This window comes from Macaca mulatta, chromosome 3 (assembly GCF_049350105.2).
Source record: "Macaca mulatta isolate MMU2019108-1 chromosome 3, T2T-MMU8v2.0, whole genome shotgun sequence".
NCBI classification, from domain to species: Eukaryota; Metazoa; Chordata; class Mammalia; order Primates; family Cercopithecidae; genus Macaca; species Macaca mulatta.
In genome coordinates, this window is record NC_133408.1 from 123006969 (window position 1) to 123015515 (window position 8547).

Below are 8547 nucleotides of genomic sequence, written 5' to 3' on the forward strand. Positions count from 1 at the left end.
GGTTGTTTAAAAGAATATTTCTCTCTCTCGCTCTCTCTCTCTCTCTCTGTCTCCCTCTCTCTCTCCTGCTCCTGCCATGTGATGTGCTGGCTCTCTCTTCACCTTCTGCCAGCATTGTAAGCTTCCTGAGCCCCTCAACAGAAGCAGTTGCTGACACTAGGCTTTGTATATAGCCTGTAGAACCATGAAGCAATTCTAGTATATGGGTTTTCATTGTACTATTCTTTCAACGTCTCAGCATGTTTAAGATTGTTTAAGGACACTGGGTTACTAAATAGTAAATGAGGACTATTTCTCTCTTGTTTTGGGGGGGAAGGGGAAGTTTCCTGTGAAGACCAGAAAACCTGCTAGACAAATTCCATAAGAGCTGTAACACTCTGTGTTTCAGGTAATAAGCGAAGAAGGGACAATACACTATCTCTGTTTTGCCATTTCTACTATACCCTCATGGATCTAAGTGCTGAGCATCGCTGGTTATAAAATAAAAGATAATCAGATACTATATGCCTTTTAAAAGAATACACCATTACTATGAAGTACTCTTGCCAAAAAATCAAACCTAAAATTGACCAAAGACCTAGGTCAGTCATTTGCAAACATCAGTGGGATTAGGATAACCCAAAAGGCTTGTTAAATCAGATTACTGGACTGCAAGTCCAGAGTTTCTGATTAAATAGGTTTAGGATAAAGTCCAATCATTTTCATTTCTAACAAGTGGGAGTGCTGAGGCTACACTCCATGATCACCTTTTAAAAGCAAATTTTCTAGATTTACAGAAACTGCAAAAGACAGAGAAACATGTTAAATAATACCATGGGGATGCTATCAACAGAACCTGACTGTGGGAAAGTCTAAAAGAAAAAAACACTCTGTGTGTCTTAAATAAATAAACTGCAATTTAAATAAAGATGAAAGGGGAATATATAGGTTAAAAGAGATTTAGGCCAGGCCCCATGCCTCATACCTATAATCCCAGCACTTTGGGAGGCCAAGGCAGGTGGATCACTTGAGCTCAGGAGTTCAAGACCAGCCTGGGCAAACAGTGAAAACCTGTGTCTACAAATAAATACAAAAAATTAGCAGGGCAGGGTGGTGTGCACAGATCACCTGAGCTCAGGAGGTCAAAGCTGCAGTGAGCCATGATCATGCTGCTACACTTCAACCTGGGCAACAGAGCAAGACTCTGTCTCAACAAAAAAAAAAAAAAAGAGAGAGAGATCTAAAAGATATGTCAATCAACTGCAATATGTAAAATTCTACTTAGATTCTTATTTAACATTACTTTTTTAAAGCATATTTATTACATTTAAGAGAATATTAGAAATTTGGCAATTGACTGGATGAATTATTAGTTTTATAGATGTGTTAGTGGTTTTTTTGTTTTGTTTTGTTTTGTTTTGTTTTGTTTTTGAAAGAGAGTTCTTCCAGCACTTTGGGAGGCCAAGGCAGGCAGATTGCTTGAGTCCAGGAGTTTGAGAGCAGCAAAAAATACAAAAATTAGCCAGGCGTGGTGGTGCACACCTGTAGTCCCAGCTACTGGGGAGGCTGAGGCAGGAGAATCGCTTGAGTCTGGGAGGCAGAGGTTGCAATGAGCTGGGATTGTGCCACTGCACTCCAGCCTGGGTGACAGAGACCCTGTCTCAAAAAAAGAAAAAAATCCTTTTATGTTGGTGCCAGCATGTCTTCCAGGCATATTCATAGTACGCATGTGATGATTTCTTCATTATTTTGACATTTGAGATGTCAAAATACTAAACCACCAAACACACACATAATCAATATAAGTTCTATTTTAATCACAAGCAAAAATATCAAAAATGATTTCATTTAATTGTGAAAATATCATATATAAAGAGTACATTATAATAATAGCAGCATTGGAGCCAGGTGCATAATGTCATGAGAAATCGTGTCCAGCTCATGAAATAAAAATCCACAATCCTAGGGGGCAGAAAAGAACGTATTATCAACATGTAGCTTAAAGAATAACAATAAAATGAAGACCTGTGCATCCATCACCCAACTTAAGAAATATAATATTATCAGTACCCCTAGAAGATCCTGAGGACTCCGTATAAATCACCTCCCCATCACTGGCCCTGGAAGTAATTACTATGCTGAAATTTGAGCTAACTATTCCTTTGCAGAACTGCACGCTTTTACTGCCTAACACTAGTTTTATCTGTTTAGATACTTATATAAATAGAATAATACCGTATGCATTTTTCTATGTATTACTTATTGTTGCTGTTATACAACCTTATATTTTTGAGATTCAGCCATATGAATATATGCAGCAGTAATCCTTCTATATTCACTGCCATATAGTATTCATTTGAACAAATATTCCAAGATTTATCAGTTTTTGTGTTGACGGATGTTTCATCTCTTCCTTTCCAAATTTTCAACTGTCTTATTTGATTGCACTATTACTGCCATTACAAAGTTACACTAGAATAGTGATGGAGATAGTTCTTCCTGATTTCAGTGGAATGTTTCCCATTAATCATGATGCTAGTTTTTGGGCTGAAATATATGTTTATATCATGGTTTAAAAAAAGTATTCATATATTGCTATTTAATTGAGTGTTTTTGTCAAAAATGATTGCTGGGTTTTGGCAGGTGCCTGTTCAGCATTTATGGAGATGATGGTGTGATTTTTCTCATTAGTTCTTCCAATTTAATAATTTTTTAATATGGAAGTGTCATTGATTCATGAAATGAATTCCCCTTGCTAATGACACTTGAATCTTAAAATTTGTTCCTAGAACTTATTTAGGAGTTTAGTATCAAATTGATCTGTAGGTCTTGTCTTTAAAACAATATGTCAGAATTTGGAATCAATGTCATCTTCATGTCATAAAAATAATTTGGAATAGTACTTTTTTAAATGCTGTGGGCTGTCTAAATAGCACTAATATTGTCTTCCCTTTAAAGACTTGGTATAACTTTCCATAGAAACAAATGGGCCTAAAGCTTTTCTTTATTAATTTTCTCTATTTCTTCTAAGGAGATCATTTTGTTTAGATTTGTATATGTATTTTCTGATTTCAGTGTGGATATGTTATGTTTTCTTAGCTAAAAGTTATTGTTGGCCAGATGTCAGGGCTATGCCTGTGATCCCAACACTTTGCGAGGCTAAGGCGGGAGGATCACTTGAGCTAGGAGTTGGAGACTAGCCTGGGCAACATAAAAAATCCAGTCTCTTTGGAAAATACAAAAATTAGCCAGACACAGTGGCTGGTCCCTGTGGTCTCAGCTACTTGGGAGGCTGAGGTAGGAGGATTGCCTGAGCCCAGGAGGCGGAGGGTGCAGTGACTGAGATTGAGCCACTGCACTCCAGCCTGGGTAACACAGCCAGACCCTGTCTCAAGAAAAGAATAAACAAAAGTTACTCTTCTCTTTCAGATTTCCAAATATATGTTCACAAAGCTGAGTGAAGTTCTCATGATTCTTTTAATTTCCTATTTCTGTGTTTACTTCCCTATTATCATTTCTTCTTTTATTTGTTTGGGGGTTTTGTTGCTTTTTTGATTACATGACTTAGTGTTTTATCTATTTTATTGCTGTTTTAAGGAACTTTTTATATTTGGTTATTAGTATTATATTTCTACATTCTAAATCACTAATTATTTTGTTATTAAATTCTTCCATTTGCTTTGCTTGATTTTTATCTTTTTCATCCAGATGCTAAAACTTTATTAGTTTTTCACTTTTTGAATTCTAAGAAAATTATTTAAAGTTATTGAATTTTCCTCTAAATGTTGCTTTAGTTCTATCCCATATATATGGATATTTACTATTCCCATTATTGTTCTTTTATAGAAGTTCTATTATACTAGTTTGTGTTTCTTTGTTAACCCAGTTGTTTAAAAGTGAACTTAAATTTTTTCATGAATAAATTTGTACTTTATAATTTTAGTCATTGTTTTACATAATGTTAGTTGTATTATTTCTACATTTTGGAGTTTATTGAGTTTTTTAACTGACCTAACGTAACAGGTACCTTTTTGTATATATTGAGAAATCAACTCAAAAGTTATATTTTATATTTTTAGAGTACAAATTTTGATAAATACATATGTATATATACCTTATCTATCCTACTAACTATTTTTCTTTTAGCTCTTTATATCTTTATTTGTGGTCCTTTTGATCTACACTGACTGCTTCTTCCCTTCCACACACATGGCAGAAATGCTCCTCCCCACCCCTTTTAGGTTAGAGATAGCTATATTAATTGCTTTGGATGATGAAATGTAAGCAAAAGTAATGTTCATCACTTCCAGGTAGAAGCCTTTACAAGCTGATGTACAATTTATCATGTTCCCATTTGTTTGCCACAGTATCCAAAAGGGAACATTTCAAATGAAGGAGGAGCCATCAGCTTGCATCCCTCAGTAAAGAAGACATTGAGAACAGGTCGCTGCTGACCCATGGTGGACATGTAGTATGAGCAAGAATTAAGTCTTTGTTAGTTTAAGCTACTGAGATATAGGGATTGTTTGTTATTTAGCAGAATAAAAGTAACCTACCCTGCCCTATTATAGAAGTAAGGAGTGTAACAGTCTTCAAGTTAGATTGATTCAGCAGCCCAATGACATTTATCAACGACTCCATTTTTCCACCATTCACTCTTGAGTTCAGCTTCTTGCTGATAACGAGATACATCAATTCTAGAATTCATATTCAGACAAGAAATAGCCAACTCAAGAAGAAAAAACGTCTTTTCTCCAATTCTCTCTTAGGAGGAGGAAACTCCCTGATGTATTCCAGCAGATAGCCCTTTATACCTCATCAAGTAGAATTATGTCACATGCCCATTTCTGAACCAATCACTGGTAAAGGGGATGGAATTTTCATGATTGACTTAGATTAATGATCTAGGATGAAGTAGATGTTGGGGTGCTAACCACAGTGACTTCTACCAATAGCAAATAATCTCTATGAGTATGTATACACATATGGAGGAGCTATTATTTTTAAATATTTTAATCATAATAAGAAATATACAATAGAAGCCAGGCATGGCCTGCACTTGTAGTCCCAGCAACTAAGGAGGCTGAGGGGGGAAGATCACTTGAGCCCAGGAGTTCGAGGCTGCAGTGAGCCATGATCACACTACTGCACTCTAACCTGGGCAACTGAGCAAGACTATCTCAAAAAATAATAACAAAAATAAAAATAAATTATATTTTTATTTTAAATTTAATATAAATTGAAATTTTAATTTATATTAAATTTAATTTAAATTTAATTTTAATTTAAAATAAAAATAAATTAAATAAATAAAAAATTTAAAATAATAAGAAATAGAATCGCCTTGATAAATATGACATAATCTACATTTACCATTCCAGAGTCATTACTTTTCCCAACACCATATACATTAGCACCCAAAAAATGAATTATTTACAAATAAATCTAACAGAATATGTACAAGATATAGGTGGGAGAACTACAAAATTCTGACGAAAGAAATTAAACAAGAGCTAAATAATCGCAAAGATATTCCATGTTCATGGGTATGAAGACTCAGTATTACTAAAATATCAGTTCTTTCCCATTTGATCTACAGATTCAATACAATCTCAATTAAAATCCTAACAAGTTATTTTGTGGATATTAACAAACTAAATAATTACTACTAATTACAAACTAAATGATTACTAAAATATCAGCTCTTTCCCATTCAATCTACAGATTCAATACAATCTCAATTAAAATCCTAACAAGTTATTTTATGGATATTAACAAATTAATTCTAAGGTTTATGTAGAGCAGCAAAAGACCAAATAGCCACAAAATTGAAGAGCAGCAAAGTTGAAAGACTGACACTATCTGACTTCAACACTTACTATAAAGCTACAGTAATCAAGACAGTGTGGTATTGACAAAATAATAAATAAAATGGAAAAGGATAGAAAGCCCAGAAGAAAAACCCACTTAACTATAGTCAACTGATCTTGGACAAAGGAGTAAAAGCAATACAATGCAGCAAAGATAGTCTTTTAACAAATGATGCTGGAGCAAATGGACATATACATGAAAAACTGAATCTAGATATAGCCTTCACAAGAATTAACTCAAAATGGATCACAGATATAAATGTAAAATGTAAAACTATAAGACTCCTGGAAGATAACCTAGGAGAAAAATCTAAATCTCCTTGGATTTGGTGATGACTTTTTTGATGCAACACTGAAAGCATGATCCATAAAAGAAAGAATAGAGAAGCTGAATTTTATTAAAATTTTTTAAAATTTCTGCTTGAAAGACACTGTCAAGAGAATGAAAAGACAAGTTATAGTAAATAAAATATTTGCAAAAGACCTATAAAGGACTGTTATCTAAAACATATGAAGAACTCTTAAAATTCAGCAGTAATAACAAAAGCAAATGGATTAAAAAATGGTTTAAAGACCTTAACAGACCCTTCATCTCACCAAAGATGAAATATAGATGGCAAATAAGCATATGAAAATATTTTCCACACCATGTCATCAAGGAAATACAAATTACCACAACAATGAGATACCACTACACACCTATTAGAATGGTCAAAATTCAAAACACTGATAACCAAATACTGGTGATGTTATGGAGCAACAGGAACTCTTATTCATTGCTGGTTAGAATGCAAGATGGTTAGGCTGGGCACAGTGGCTCACACCTGTAATCCTAGCACTTTGGGAGGCCAAGGCAGGCAGATTGCCTGAGCTCAGGAGTTCAAGACCAGCCTGGGCAGCACAGTGAAACCCTATCTCTACTAACATACAAAAAATTAGCCGGGCATGGCGGCATGTGCCTGTAATCCCAGCTACTTGGGAGGTTGAGGCAGGAGATTCACTTGAACCCTGGAGGTAGAGGTTGCAGTGAGCCGAGATCGCACCACTGTACTCCAGTGTGGTGACAGAGTGAGACTCCATCTCAAAAAAAAAAAAAAAAAAGTAAGAGGAAGAGTAAGACTCCATCTCCAAAAAATAAATAAATAAAATGAAGAATCCAAGATGGTTATGGACACTTTGGAAGACAGGTTGTTATAAAACTAAACACCCTGCGGTTTATCATATGATCCAGCAATCACACTCAATGGTATTTACCCAAGGAGTTGAAAACATATGTCCATGCAAAAACCTGCACACAGATGTTTATAGCCTCTTTATTCATAATTGTAAAAACTTGAAAGCAACCAAGATGCCCTTCAGTAGGTGAAAGAATAAATAAACTATGGTACATTTAGACAATGGACTATTATTCAGTGCTAAAAAGAAATGAGCTATTGAGCCTTGAAAAGACACAGAAGAAACTTAAATGCATATTGCTAAGTGAAAGAAGTCAATTTGTGAAGCCTACATACTATATAATTCCAATTATATGTCATTCTCAAAAATGCAAAACTATGAAGACAATTAAAAGATGAGTGATTGTCACAGGCCAGGAGGATAGGGAGAGATGAACAGGTGGGCACAGAGAATGTTTAGGACAGTGAAAATACTCTGTACAATGCAATAATGGTGGATACATGGCATTATTAATATGTACAAACCCATAGAATATATAATATCAAGAATGAACTCTAATGTAAACTATTGACTTTGAGTGATAATGATATTAATGTAGGCTCATCAGCTGTAACAAATGTACCACTCTGGTGGGAATATTATAACAGGAAGTTATGCATGTATGAGAGGCAGGGAGTAAACGGGAAATCTCTGTACTTTCCTCTCAATTTTGCTTTGAATCCTAAACTGCTCAAAAGATAAAATATATTAAATAAAAATAGAAATAATTATTTAAATGAAGTGACTATCACTATGGATACCTTGTATAGCCTTACAGAGATAATGAAGGCATTTAGGCATAAGCCATTTGTTTATGGATGGGAACATAGTGTTTGCAGTATGGTAAACACTTGGTGAAATATTTTAGAGATTATTTTGAAATCACTTTTGCAGAAATTATAACTGAGAAAATTATAACACTAAAAGAAATCTGACATGGCTGACTCCATCTTGTCTCAAGCCTCACAGGTTGGCTGTCTTTGCTCATTGCTGGGCATGAGCCAATCTAACTTTAGGAGAAATTTAGTTTATAGTTTAAATAATAGCCCTTCCCCCAAACTAAACTGCTTGTAAAACTAACAAAAGGTCACCAAGTTAGCACGAGAAGGCCTGAATTCTAAATCATCACCAGCCATTATTTGGAGGTTATAAGATTTGCAACTTCCCCAATTACTCTGGGAGATAACATCACTATTGTAGATCCTAAGATTGGCCTTTCCAGATGTCTTTTCAGGTTTTTGCATTTCTGACTACTGGAAAACTTCACATGGACCTGCCAACAAGCCCTGTGGCTTCCACCCAGGAACTGACTCAGCACAAGAGAACAGCTTCCACTCCGTATGATTTCATCTCAGTGGCAACCAATCAGCACTCCCAACTCACTGACTCCCTACGTACCACATTATCACAAAACTCTGATCCCCAATTTCTCAGGGAGACTCATTTGCGTAATAATAAAGCTCTAGTCTCCTGTACAGCCCCT

The 8547-nt window shown here is 35.1% G+C and overlaps 1 non-coding gene across 1 annotated transcript; it reads right to left on the minus strand.

Moving 5' to 3' along the window:
* Positions 1-314: 314 nt before the first annotated feature.
* Positions 315-378, minus strand: LOC114677212 (U7 small nuclear RNA). Its single transcript, XR_003728508.1, has one exon. It is a non-coding gene; the product is annotated as a U7 small nuclear RNA (small nuclear RNA).
* Positions 379-8547: the final 8169 nt, after the last annotated feature.